The sequence below is a fragment of the Sceloporus occidentalis genome, unplaced genomic scaffold (assembly GCF_023333645.1).
Source record: "Sceloporus occidentalis isolate IW3139 unplaced genomic scaffold, rSceOcc1.0.p SCAF_64, whole genome shotgun sequence".
NCBI lineage: Eukaryota > Metazoa > Chordata > Lepidosauria > Squamata > Phrynosomatidae > Sceloporus > Sceloporus occidentalis.
Window position 1 is genome coordinate 2,177,197 of NW_028317044.1, and position 14,483 is coordinate 2,191,679.

General features: G+C 47.6%; 1 long non-coding RNA gene across 1 annotated transcript in view; it reads left to right on the forward strand.

Annotated features, from left to right (window-relative positions):
* LOC149287103 (uncharacterized) overlaps positions 1-14,483 on the forward strand; it is a 67,390-nt gene that overhangs the window by 31,066 nt on the left and 21,841 nt on the right. The window contains exons 2-3 of the long non-coding RNA XR_016277525.1: positions 3,708-3,979; positions 14,288-14,427. This is a non-coding gene — a long non-coding RNA (uncharacterized LOC149287103). The remainder of the gene's footprint in view (positions 1-3,707; positions 3,980-14,287; positions 14,428-14,483) is intronic.

The window sequence follows — 14,483 nt, forward strand, 5'->3', positions numbered from 1 at the left end:
AATGACTTCAATATTGTCTGGTGGAGTGAGGGATGGGAAATCTCATTATTTTCCCCCCATCTTATTTGACATCAAAGGAAATCAGAAAAGCTTGCTCACTTAACACGGGAATGCTTTGCTCCGCCTGGGGTAGTTTGGCTCCTTTCTTCTCCCTTTCTCTCAGAGCTTTTAAGATTGCCACATTTGGCTTTCCTTCCAGGCGAACGCAAATACAAGCCTGGGTCGGATTTGGCCAAGTTGTCCCATTTTGTCCCAAGAGAGCCCAACATCTCCTGCGACTTTCCATCCTTTGCAGGAGAACATCTTGATCTTGCATGGCAAAGGGTTGAGATAGATGAACCTTGGGGGTCCCTGCCACATCTCAGATTCAATCAGACTTTGCAAGACTCCCTTGTTTTACGAGTTGTTTCATTTGTTTCAGAAGGATGGGGGCTGATGGTGACTTAGAAACATAGTTTTGGAAGAGACCCCAAGGGCCATCCAGCCCAAGATGCAGTCAACACATTCCCAACCGATGGTCAGCTGTATTGGCTCCACATGGGCAAACTCTTTCTTCCCAATTGATAATGCCCTTCAATCACAGCCAAGGCCTTTAACTGGCACTCCAAGGCAGTATCTTCCTTTACATCAGTGAATTGGTGGATCTGCGCTGGAGTGATACAAGATGTTTACATCTCTCCCCCAAACAGAATGAGCAACTTGGATAGTTTCCTTAAAGTTTGGACTCATGCCCGGAGCGGATTCCCTGCCCTCTAATAGATAGGCAACACAGAAGATGGGATGGATGGCATGAGAGAAAAAGAGAAGATGGGAGAGAGAGCATAGCTTAGAAAAGTGATTTAGGCAGGTTGGCAACTCCTACCTAGTATCTCTGGAACGGTAGGTAGGTATACATATAGATTATGGGTGGGCAACTATAGGTTGCAAGGGGGCTATATTAGGGCTCCCAGGGCACCTTAAAGGACCATTGTTGTTGTTGTTATGTGCCACTCTGGATAGCCTGTTTTAACTATTTGAAGGGGTGTTATATTGAGGATGGAGCAAGCTTGTTTTCTGCTACTCCAGAGAATAGGCTCTGGATCAATGGATGCAAGTTACAGGAAAAGAGATTCCACCTCAACATGAGGAGGAACTTTCTGACAGTAAGAGTGGAAGACACTTCCTTGGAAAGTGGTGGAGTCTCCTTCTTTGGAGGTCTTTAAACAGAGGCTGGATGTCCATGTGTCGGGTATGCTTTGATTGAGAGTTCCTGCATGGAAGAATGGGGTCAGATTGGATGGCCCTTGGGGTCTCTTCCAACTCTGTGATTCTATGCAACCAGTTACTTCTAGTCTAGGGCTCCCATGCGTCTGAATAAACTAAATAAATAAGCATTTCACCATGCTGCATTTATACTTGGATCAGTGGGAGAGAGGTAACTCTGTTGCACCCTTGTGGCCCCGGATTGACTAATTACTTGTAACTCATTACATGTAACTAGGTACTTTCAACTCATTACTTTTACACACTGAATAAAATGTATGAAATTAGGTTTTTATCATGAATTTTACCCCCAAGCGTGAAGGAAATGTTGGCTGGCGTGGGGGGGGATTTTAAGCTCTCCGCCCTCCCAATTCTTCTCCAGCCAGTCCCTTCCTCCTGGCATCTCTTGGGTGGTGCCACCTTCGCCCTCCCCAGGGCAGCCTCTGATTTCTCCCAGGTATTTTCAAGGGACCCACGCCTAGCTTCGCCCTTTTCGCCAACAGTTGCACCTCGACTATTAATCAAACTCATTTTGAGACTGTAAACCTTTTCGGAGAAACGCTACATCACCCAGACTGTCACCTGGCTTTTAAAAAAGCCCCCCAAAATTACCTTATAAAGGAAGAATGTTTTTAAAATCCACCCAGATCTGTTCTGCGTAGGGTTGCCATAAATAAGGAGCTCCGAACTGGGACAAATGTAGGACAAGGCTTAAAAATGTAGGACCATTTTTTAAAAAAGGTCCTACATTTTAAAACCTTGTCCTCCTCCTCCTTCCTGGCTTGGGAGGAAGCCTCGGCCTCCTCTCAGGCCGGGAAGGATGCAAGGGCTGCTCCTCATCGCGGCGATCACCGCGGTGGGAAGCAGCCTCCTCCCGGCCCCCACTCCCTTTCCCGGCCTCTGTGAAGGCTTGCGCCTCCATAGAGGCCGGGAAGGAGGGAGGAGAGCGCCCGTGATTGCGGGCGGCCCCCACTCCCTTTCCCGGCCTCTGTGGAGGCTTGGGCCTCCATAGGGGCTGGGAAGGAGGGAGGAGAGCGCCCGCGATCGCCGCGATCGCCGCGATCGCGGGCGGCCCCCACTCCCTTTCCCGGCCTCTGTGAAGGCTTGGGCCTCCATAGGGGCCGGGAAGGAGGGAGGAGAGCGCCCGCGATCGCCGCGATCGCGGGCGGCCCCCACTCCCTTTCCCGGCCTCTGTGAAGGCTTGGGCCTCCATAGGGGCCGGGAAGGAAGGCCAGGGCCGCCTGTCATCGCGGCGATCGCCGCGGTGGCAAACGGCCTCCCCCTCCTTCCTGGCCTGGGAGGAAGCCTCGGCCTGCTCCCAGGCCGGGAAGGAGGCGGAGGCCGCCCCTCATTGCAGTGATTGCCGCGGTGGGAAGCGGCCTCCTCCTCCTCTCGGTCTGGGAGCAAGCCTCGGCCGGCTCCCAGGCTGGGAAGGAGGCGGAGGCCGCCCCTCATTGCGGTGATCACCGCGGTGGGAAGCGGCTGCCTCCTCCTCCTCCTCCCTGGCCTCGCTGGGGCCCGGGAGGGAGCGTCTCCGCGGCTGGAGCTCCAACCGCGGAGAGCCCTCCCAGGCCTCAGCAAGGCCTTGGAGCCGCCGCGGCGGCGGAGGTGGCCGCGGTGGGCGGGGCCGTCCCGGTTTGGGCGCCAAACCGGACCGGGACTGGGATGGCACCGCCCAAACCGGGATTGTCCCGCCCCCTGGCGGGATATGGCAACCCTAGTTCTGCGCAAAAGGAAAGAAAAAGACAATGGAAGGTGGAGGGAGCCCTAAGGAAGTAGCTACACTACTTTGACACCACTTTTAGTTTGGTGAGGGACCAGACAGACCAGGCTGAATCCCTCACCAAACTACAAATCCCATATGCATCTGAGGAAGTGGTTTTAAGTCTAGGAAAGCTCATGCTGTCAACTTCTTTCTTTAAGTTAGTCTCAAAGGTGCTACAAGATCTCTCTACATACAAGTCCCAGGATTCCTCCTAATGGATCCATGACAGTTAATGCGGCGCCAAACTGCTTTATTTCTGGAGTGTGGCCATAGCCAAAGAACATGAAACAGTTACTTAGGTTTACTTAGACCTGTAACTTTGGGCAAGTCACATTCTCTCCGGCTCGGTGGAAGGCAATGGCAAACCCCCTTTAAAGAAACTTGCTATGGAAACTCCATGATAGGGTTACCTTAAGTCGAAAATGACTTGAAGGCACACAGCCGCAATAACGAATTACTTTTGCATGTTGAACTCAGCTTGCAGCAGAAAGTTGAGGACAGAGGAGGAAAGTGGGAGGAGGAGAGCGAAACCGGGACGGTGTAAAAGCAGCTGAAAAAGTAGGATGGCAGAGGAGTAGCTGGGACTTTCCCTGCCAAAAGTGGGTCCGAAATGGGGAGTTACGCTATTTCTTTCACACAACCAGCCTCATCAATTTCGAACCCATTTTCATGTAACCAATGTTTTTTCCCCCCTTTGCAGCTCTTGGATGCTTTTGAGTCTTGCTCCCAGGCCTCTTCCATCAAGAGCTCCTCAAAGTCCGAACTGATCACTTCCGCTGCTTTAGAGCTGCCAGCTCTCATCTCCGCATCTGTGATGGAATTAATCAGATCTGCTAAACTTCTTTGTCCTGCCGGACTGGGATTGTCCTTGAACAGCCTCCCCGCCTACACCGACCGCGCTAGAAATCATTTCCTCCCTCCGCTCACATCCTAAGATCCCAGGACTGATCTGGTCGAGGAATGGAGTACCTGGTGAGAACCTATCAGTGTATTCCTCTATGGATTATTTCTTGTAGAAAAGCGAGTAAGAAACAAACCCTCAGGGTTCATTGTAGAATATCTATGGGTCCATCTACAAAACACAGTTTGACACTACTTTAAGCACTGTTGTGCCATCTTCTGTTGTGCTGATGCTGGATGTTATATATTAATCTGTTGCTTTTTCCCGCCTCGATCTGGGTAAGGAATCATTGTTGCTGTTGTTGTTGAGGCTGAGAGAGTGTGACTTGCCCAAGGTCACCCAGTGGGGTTCATGGCTGAGCAGGGAATCGAACCCTGGTCTCCAGAGTCGCAGTCCAATGCTCAAACCACTATGCCATCCTGACTTTTTAAACATCTTTTGCTTGATGAAGAAGCCAGTGGAGCTCTGAAATCTTGCAGGGTGCATTTGAGGCCTTTCGGTTAGACAAGAGAAGTATCGCTCTTTTGTCGATTTCAGGTGTGGATTTCCACTACTAAAGATCTTTTGGATTTCACTTCAGTGTGCCTTGCGCACCTTTGCTGCATCCGGGTATTTCTTTTGCCCCTTTCCCACAAACACACCGAAAGACCCTAGCCTTCTGCTGCCTTTGAGTGTTATCAGCTAAATAAAAGCCACTTCTGGTCTTGTTAAACTTTTTAAATAGTATATCCTGAATGTTCGCTGCCATCCTGGACTCCTTTGTTTGCCAAAACCTCACCCATAGCACATCCCCACACCCACAAAGGGCTATAATTTGGGCCCATGAATCATTCATGCCTGAGAATCATGCCTGGGAGCTTCTGAGGAATTGGCGGACCAGTTTACTCTGTCATCAGCTTCAGCATCTTCATCATCTTATCAATATCTCTATATATGGTTGTTGTGTGCCTTCAAGCCATTTCCGACTTGGGGCAACCCTAAGGAGTTTTCTTGGCAAGGTTTGTTCAAAGCGGGTCTGCCATGGCCATCCTCTGAGGCTGAGAGCATGTGAGCATGGGTTTCCGTGGCCGAGCTGGGATTCGAACCCTGCTCTCCAGAGCCCGAGTCCAGCGCTCAAACCACTACGCCGGTCTGTCTCTCCATCTGTATAGTCAATTACACTCAATGACATATCCACAGATTCTTTATCCACGTATTCAACCATCCACAGATTTGGGGTTGGTTTGGGTTTTTTAAAGCGTTCCTATAAAATCCATGATATCCTCTCATCCTAATGATCTTTCTTTCTCTTTCTCTGTTCTGTTTGGAGGGGACTATTTGGGCTACATCAGAATTGGCACTCGCCCAGCCTGAGTTTCGGAAACAGGGAGACGCTGACGCTAAGGCGAACGTATCGTGGGGTTTTCTTGGCAAGTTTCTTCAGAGCAGGTTTGTCTTGGCCGTCCTCTGAGGCTGAGAGCGTGCAACTTACCCAGGGTCAACAAGTGGGTTTCCATGGCTGAGCCGGGTTTCGAACCCTGGCCTCCACAGAGTCGTAGTCCAACACTCAAACCGTGGCATGCTGGCTCCGAAGTCTGAAATACGGACTCCAAAGTACATATCCTGCATTTAAAACCAGGAGTCGTGAGGCCAAAATTGAGTTTGCAGCAATTGAAGCAAGCTGAGGATTAAAAGAAAGTGGGAGGAAGAGTGAGAAACTGGGACATTTTGAAAACAGCTGGGAATATGGGATGATAGAGGATTAATCGGGACAGTCCCTACCAAATTGGGACAGTTGGAGGCTATTCTATCTTTGGCCACAGACTAGATTTTGCTCTGATTTTGTCCCCTAATTCCATCCTGGGTTGATTTTCAAAATCCTAGTCACCCAAAAACCAGCCCAGTGAGACCCGATTCTTCCTCCTCTTGTCGCTCCTTCTGTCCTTGTCCTGCCCTTATGATAAATAGATTTACTCATGGTTTGTCAGATAGATAATATACGACGGGTTTCAATCTCAGGCGTCCCAGGGCTTGCCGTCTGAAACGGGGAAACTTTCTTGTTCCCCCAAAACAAGTTCCGTCATCGTTGCAGCCAAAGAATGCAAAGAGAGCCAACTTGGGTACAAACCATCAATTAAATGGTGACAGATAGATAGGAACTCCTCTCCTAAACAAGAGAAGGCAAAGCTTTGAGAACTGGCCAGGGAGAAGCTCTAAAAATGATATTTTGGGGATGAAGGGTGGAAACGTAGAGAGAAAATGCAGCCAGAGGTTGAGAAAGTTCCTTCTACAACTGCGTCTCCCGGAATCCCTCCATCACTTGCTATGCTGGTCAGGGATTTGAAAAGCTGCCATTCAAGAAGACACATTTGCAAGCTCTGACTTTATTCTTCCTTCTGTTTTAAACATTATTATTTGGTTACACAGTGGGCCTTTGGTTTCCATTGGGGTTTGGTTATGCGGATTCCCAAATCCATGGATGCTCAAGTTCCAAAATAAAGTAGTGTAGTAAAATTGCCTCCCTTGACAAATCCAAGCTTTGCCTTTCTGGAATATTTTCAAGCCGTGGGTGGTTGAATCCATGGATAAGGAATCTGTGGATACGGAGGTCTGGCTATACACTGCGATGAAGAAAATGGGGCCTATATTTGAACCATGTTTGGCTATCTAGTACCTCCCCCTGCGTCCCAAGATATTTTGGGGGTAACATTATTTTCAGTTGTGGTTCTTGTTGTTACAGGAGAGGAGGTGGCAGAATCTTTGCCGTCAGTTCAGGCAAAAGCAAACCGGTGTCATCTGTCCAGACTTGTGTCTTCTTCTTCACCAGTAACTTTTGCCATAAGGCACTTTAATGTTGCTTGGTTTTCACTTGTGAAATGTTGGTGGAAAGGCAGCTTCGAAGGAATGGGGCAAGTCTCAGAAGTCTAAAGACAGATCATTGAACACCCCAGGATTCATTATCCCAGAATTGTATTGCACTGAGCCATGGCAGTTAAAGTGGTATAAAACAGCATGATTTCTGCAGTGCAGATGCAGCCTCTTAGAGTAGTTGGACTAACCTAGGATGCATGGGGCTTTAATTCCCGGCAAGCATTTCCAGGTCTTTCTATTTTGAACCCTGCAATGTTGTCGGGCCCGGGGCCAATTTTCTTCCTGCTCTGGGACATGAGTGGGTGTGTATGCGTTCTCCTTGACTGTACTTGTGCGAAAAAGAAAAACGGCAATGACACTGAATTCCCTCATTCTGCAGAAGAAGACTGGGCCTACAAGCCTACCATCAATGCTGCTGGAAAGGGATGGACTGCAAGTTTTTTCTCCCTCTATGATCCTCTGTATTGTTGTTGTTGTGTTGTTGTTTCTTTCCTTCCTGCTTTTCCCAAAATTGGGACTCAGAGTGGCTTACGGTTTAAAAACGGGCAGCACAGACTGTCCAAAATGCCCCCAAACTAAGAACCTAAAGCAAGGGCAAGACATCCATTTGTCCTGCCTCTATTACCAATATGGGGACCTTCTAGATGTCCTCATGGTTCCAATGCGAGACTTTATTCCTATAATCCCACCACTGGACACTACCATCCCTTTAACCACCTTATAGGTCTGATGTTACCCACTCCAATAGCACCGCTTTAGTCTTTCCAGGGACACATGCATATACCATAAGAATCATTTATTGAACAGAATGCATCTGAGGAAGTAGACTGAAGTCTATGAAAGCTCACACGGCCAACTTCTTTCTTTCAGAGAGTCTCAAAGGTGCTACAAGATCTCTCTACGTACTGATTCTGTGGACTAACTCTGGCCTCATGCCCACTGCGTTTTAAACCGGTTCGCAAATCGGTCTGAAGCGTTTTAAATGACCCTGCTTCACGCCTGGACCAAATCGCTGAAGCGATTCGGAGAGGAGGGAGATGCGCTAGAACCATTTAACCCGCGTCTTTTTGACCCTGAATTTTCCCGCGTCTCTTTCGATAAAGCGATTCCGCACAAGTGTGAACCAGATGCAGATCAGAATCGATTTAAATTTGCCCTTTAGCCAGCTGGAGCGGCTCCATTTTGAATTGATTCGTTCGTCGATGTGAACCACAAGTGGGTCATTTTACTTTATTTTGCAGCAGGAAAATGCGATTGGGGCAAATGTACTGTGAACCACGCTGTGCTGCAAATCCGATCCATTGATTCAGATGGCAAAGCGATTTATTTTTAAACGGGAATGCGGCCATGGCTATATCTTTTATTGAACAGAAGTTGAATATACAGTTAAAGATTGCTTGGTGTACAGAAGATGCTGTTGTTCCTTATTTCTGTCCTCTAAATCCTAACTGCCACTGGACAGCCAGCCCTCCTTATCCACGGGTTCTTCATCCACGGATTCAACCATTGGGACCGTCCTTGCAATTCTGGGCATGTGGAGGAGCCGAGGGACTTTGGGGTCCACCTGTGGCTCCCCTTTGCCTGGACTAGAGCCCCGAATGCTCCCGACGGGTGCCAAGAAATGAGAGGGAGAGGGAAGAGGCAGTCTGTTTTGCAGGGACAAGTTTGAGAAAGCCAGGCGAGCAGCACAGGCAGGCCTGACGAAAGGAGTCCTCGGCAGGCATCCCTAGGCGGTTGAACGACTGGAGACAGATTGTCTGTCCTTCGACAATTAAGTTGTCTTCTGTGATAACCTGGGAAAATGCTATCATCGGGCACCCTTTGCCAGTGCCAAGGTTTCCAAAGCCAAAGAAAGTAGATTGGGGCTCCTCCTCTGCCCACCCTCCAGCCCCAGCCCAGCCTTGAAGGGAAAACCAAGCAAAGGGAGCATAATTGCAAGCCATAAATTTCAGAAAGGCTGGATTTGTTGGAAACCGTCTCTTTAGCTGATCTTTTTGCTCCCATTGTATTCCTCTCTCCCCCCCCCCCCTCTCTCTTTCTCCCTTTTGTCTCAGGTGGACATTTTATATCTTGGAGGCTTTGCTATCTTTCCTGCTTTGCGGAAGGAAATTTATGGGATTCAGCCGTAAAACAGGACCTGTTTGGATGACGGTTCTGAATGTGGGGTTGTTGTTGCTGTTATGTGTCTTTGAGACCTTTCCGATTTATGGCGAACCTGTCATGGGGTTTTCGTGGCAAGTTTCCTCCGAGGGGTTTGGCGTTGCCAACCTCTGAGGCTGAGAGAGTGTGACTTGCCCAGGGTCACTCAGTGGCTTTCAGGGCTGAGCCAGAGTCATAGTCCAGCACTCAACCCATTATGCTGTGCCCTGCCATCCTTCCCTTCGGTTTATGATTTCTAGGAGCAGACTGCCCATTTCAACATTGCTTTCTAGAATTACAGAATCATAATAGAATCCTAGAGTGGGAAGAGACTTGGAAGGTATGCATCTCATGATATGTCCAAGTACGACAGCCTCGGTTTAGTCGTCTTCACTTTTAGTGAGACAAATGTTAGGATACGATCCCTCATATGTGATCCCAGATGAAAACCACGTAGGAACGTAGAGCCAGTGGTAAGGTATGGAACAACCTCCCTAAAAAGCCAATTACGGTATCACAAATAACAGAGCAATGGAATACCAAAACCCAAACTTTCTGTATACTCATAAAACTATATTACAAACTTGGGCATGTTACAGACGCGCCAAAGGGGCGTATTAGGGTTAGGAAGGGGCGTAGTAGGGTTGAGAAGGGGCGTCACTTCCGGATGCCCCTCAACCCTAGTACGGACTGAGTCCGTACAAAATGGCAGCGCCTATCCACACGGGGGCTGCCATCTTGATGTAGTGGACGCATTGCATCCGCACATCACGCAGCACAAATGATGCCGCAAGTGTGCCATTGGCGCCTCGAGGCGTCATAACCGCCCTGCAAAGAGAAGCACCATTTTGGGGCTTCTTTTTGCAGCGCGGAGGAGCCGCACGGTTTGTATGCTGGGGCTCCTCCGCGCTGCAAATGGCGGCAGCGGCAGATCGCCCATTTTGGGTGGTCTGTAAAAGACCCTGGATATACACTCATCCCTCCATATTTGCGGCTTTGATATTTGTGGATTTGATTATTCACAGATTTGATTAATATGTTCTCTCTAGGAATCTCTAGGTCCTCCAGTGCAACTCTATGGTCAACTTTAACTAAAAGGTGCACTGAAAGACCTAGAGATTCCTACTAGGCTTCTGTATCTCCTCCAGCGCAGTTCTATGGTCAGTGTCTGTCGGATGTTGACCACAGAGTTGCACTGGAGGACCTAGAGATTCCTAGAGAGGTGTCCGCTCAGGTAAAAACATGTTCTTTCTGTTATTTGCAATTTTTCCACATTCATGGGGGTCTTGTGCCCCCTAACCCTGGCAAATATGGAGGGACAAGTGTATATTACAGAGGTGCAAAATTTGTTTTCTGGACAACTCCTTCCACGCATCTCAGGTCAACCTTGCATGTGGAGGGCTCTTATTATCACAAGATGCCAAACCTTTTGGCATCTTGTGATAATACAATATTATTATTGTATTATTATTATGTATATCTCTGCATCTCTGTAATATATACTTGTCCACGTTTGTAATATAGCTTTATGAGTACACAAATCCAATTCTGTAATATAGTTTTATGAGTACACAAAAAGTTTTGTTATTGTTCCTCTTTTATTTGTGGTAAAGTATGGAGCAGATGGGAGAGGAGAGTAGAAGAGTTAGCGAATTGATTCAGAGGAACTGGGTGCAGTTCCACTAAATCCAAGCCCGAAAATAATCTAGTTGCTCCAGTTCCCTCTTCAGAAATACAAGTAGGAGCAAACCTACAACCTCCCAGAAGCAAGAACCCACACCTATCCGTCCTTCTTCTTCTTGATAAAGAAATCTGGAACGTCCCCAATAGGTTTTGAAAATCTAAATTGCAAAAAACAAAAAAAAGGACACCCCGTTTGTGGCTTAAAGTGCGAGATCTAATTGATGGGGAGCTTTCGAAACTTTTTCCCATCGGTTTGGTTCAAGATAGCAGGGGTGGGGACCCAAGGCGAGGGGGAGGCTCCTCTCTGCATCTCGCCCGGGAAACAATGCAAACTGGTTTTTCCTACCTTCCAGGGACGTTGGGAGACAGTCTGGTTGCAAAGTACATTCTGATCCGTGGGTGCCAGCTTTGGGAAGAAAAGGGGGGGAAAAAGAAGGGCAGATTCCTGTTATTAAGTTGGGAGGAGTCGAGCCCATTGAGATAAAAGGGAGATTCTGATCATAATAAACAGCAATTAAAAGCAATCATTAAGGTGTGCTGCGCTTTCACCATCTATTATCGGGTTCGGGAGGGGAAAAAAAGAGAGAGATGTGCAGTCGATATTCCGGAAAGGAAAGGAATAAAAAAAGAAGCGTTCCAGGAAATCCATACACTCGCTTCACACAAGATGGGAGCCACTGAAATAGCCTTAGATCTTGACACATAAAGGAGCATTACTCCATCTATATCTATATCTCTGTACACTTGCGCCTCCATGTTTGCTAGGGTTAGGGGCACAAGACCCCCGTGAATATGGAAAAGCCGCAGATAGCAAAAACACCATGTTTTTACCTGGGAGGACACCTCTCTAGTAAAACTCCAGTGTAACTCTGTGGTCAATGTCCGACAGACGCTGACCATAGAACTGCACTGGAGGAGCTACAAAGACCTAGTAGAGTATCCTCTCTAGGAATCTCTAGGTCCTCCAATGCAACTCTGTGGTCAATGTCCGACAGACACTAACCATAGAACTGCGCTGGAGGAGCTACAAAGGCCTAGTAGAGTATCCTCTCTAGGAATCTCTAGGTCTTTCAGTGCAACCTTTCGTTAAAGTTGACCATAGAGTTGCGCTGGAGGACCTAGATATTTCTAGAGAGAACTTATTAACCAAATCTGTGAATAACCAAAGCCGCAAATATCAAAGTCGCAAATATGGAGGGATGAGTGTATATCTCTATCTATATATTGATATAGCTATGGATATATACAAGTGTAGAGATGCTTGTTGTGTGCCTTCAACTCCTTTCCCACTTATGGCAACCTAAGGACCTAGATTAAGTCCTAAAGGGACCAGGTCCTTTCTGATCTTGGAAACTAAGCAGGGTCAGTACTGGTTAGTGCTTGGATGGGAGATCACTAAAGAATCCCAGATCTTGTAGGCTATGTATCAGAGGAAGGAACTGGGAAAACCACCTCTGAGTCTTCCTTGCCTAAGAAAACCTATAAAATTCATTGGATTCGCCATAGCTGAACAGATGAAGGCACATACACATGCTGCATGGGGGTTTCGTTGTCGAGTTATGTTCAGGAGGGATTTGCCATTGCCTTTCTCTGAGCCTGAGAGAGTGTGACTTGGCCAAAGTCATCCATAGCTGAGTTTGGATTTGGACCACTCCAAATCCTAATCCAACACTAAAACTATTTCACTTTGCTGTCTTCTATAATGTACCTAGGCGCCAGCATGGTGTAGCGGTTTGAGTGTTGGACCATGACTTTGGAGAGCAGAGTTGGAATCCCAGCTCAGTCAAGAAGGGTGATCCTGGATGAGTCACACTCTCTCAGCCTCAGAAGATGGCAATGGCAAGCCCCCTCTGAAGACACCTGCCAAGAAAACCCTATGATAGGGTTGCCTTAGGGTCACCAGAAGTTGGAAATGACTTGAAGGCCCACAACAACAACAATGACATAATATACCTGCCCAACCATTAATGTTCACTAAAGATACCTTTCACTGTGACGTCTTGGAGGTCTTTAAACAGAGGCTGGATGGGCATCTGTCGGGGATGCTTTGTTTGAGAGTTCCTGCATGGCAGAATGGGGTTGGACTGGGGGGCCCTTGGGGTCTCTTCCAACTCTATGGTTGTATGATCTCTGGCTGCCAGATCAGGTCTATGCCAGGTCCTGAGTCAAAACCTGGGACCAAAGAGAGGATCAAACTGCATGAATTCTGCAGTGTAGATGCAGCCGGAGTGCCTTGCACCTACTCCCTGTGGCTCTGCAAGGTGCAGTTGGGCTGTTCCTAAGCAATCCTTCCCCTGAAGGCATCTCCCAGGCTTCTGTGGTGGCCCTGCTCCTGCCCTGCCCCACCCAGCCTCCGCTTTGCAAAGGCAGGAAATCATTTCCCATGGTTGCTTCCTTTTCTTTTCTTTCCATCCCAGCCAGGGCCTGGCTGGTAGCATCTTGCGGACTGCTGTTCCTTTGTGAAGGAAAGCCATTTCATTTATGGAATGTAGACCTCTTGTTTGGACTACAACTCCCAGAATCTCCCAGCCAGTGTAGACAGAAGAGAATTCTTGTTTGTCCTGTAACTTTTCCTGCAATTGTGCCTTATTTTCCTTCTCCTCTCCTACACACCTCCCCTAAGAATACTATTATCTAGGATTTCTGCAAATGTTTAAAGTAATTTGAAGCATCTGCCAGTGATAGGCCACACTCCAATTGTCCCAATGCGACAGGAACAGTCCCAGTTATTCCTCTGCCATTCCTCTTTGTCAGTCGCTTTTAAAATGTCCTGCTTTCTCTCGCTTCCTCCCACTTTCCCCCTTTTATTCTCTAATGAATGCAAAGGTCTCAGAGATGTATTTAGTGGTTGCATCATTTCAGAATTCAAGGCATATCCTGCGAAATATTTCCCTGGGAAAAACAGCTGTATCTGTGAAAAGGATCTCGGGGTCTTCGTAGACCACAAGCGAAACGCACAAGGCAGCCGTGTGACGCAGCTGGCAAAAATGCCAAGGAAATTCTAGGTTGCGTCAACAGGAATATACTGTCCAGTTGAAGGGCATTAGAAGTGCCACGCTATTCTGCTTTGGCCAGATCTCACCAGGAATCCTGAGCACCATCGTTCATGAAGGATGTTGAGAAGCCAGGACCTGTCCAAAGAAGGGCAACCAGGACGGTCAAAGATCCGGAAACCAAGCCTTACGAGGGACTATTTTGAGAGCTGAGTATGTTTAGCTTGGAGAAGAGAAGACTGAGCGATGGCATGGTCGCTGTCTTTAAATATCTGAAAGGATGTCATGTAGAAGATGGAGGCAGCTTGTTTTCTGCTTGTTCCAGAGACTGGGACAGGAACCAATTCAAAGGACAAGAAAATGCAAAGGACAAGAAAAGTGATTCCACCTAAAATGTCAAGGAGAACTTCTCTGTAAGACTTGTTTGACTACCAGGAAAGGTAGCAGACTCTCCATCTTTGACATAGTGGTTTGCGTGTTGGACCATAGTCAACTCTGTTTAAGAAGTATGTTTGTGTGTGTGTATTGGTCATTGTTGTTTACTATCTTGTTTTTACCTTGATAACCAATCATTTTTACACTTCCTTTACTATGTTTCCTCCTTTTCTTATCTGTTTTGAACATCTTCTATTAAGTTTTATTGTCACCTCTTGTTCCGTGAAAGGGCTGAGAAGAAGTATCTAACTGAGACCGTCTCAAATTTGGCTCCTTCAGGTCATTTTGGAAAGAAGAAGGTGATGTGGATGGTTGACTCCTCGCAGCTAAAGAATCCATGGACCTGGAGGCCCTGCTGCACTCCTTTAAACATCCTTCGGAAGCAAACACAGCCAAAACTGGACAAGAACGGAGATCAGGTCTGTCCTCCACATTTGTGGCTTTGACTTTTGCAGGTTTGACTATTTGTGACTTG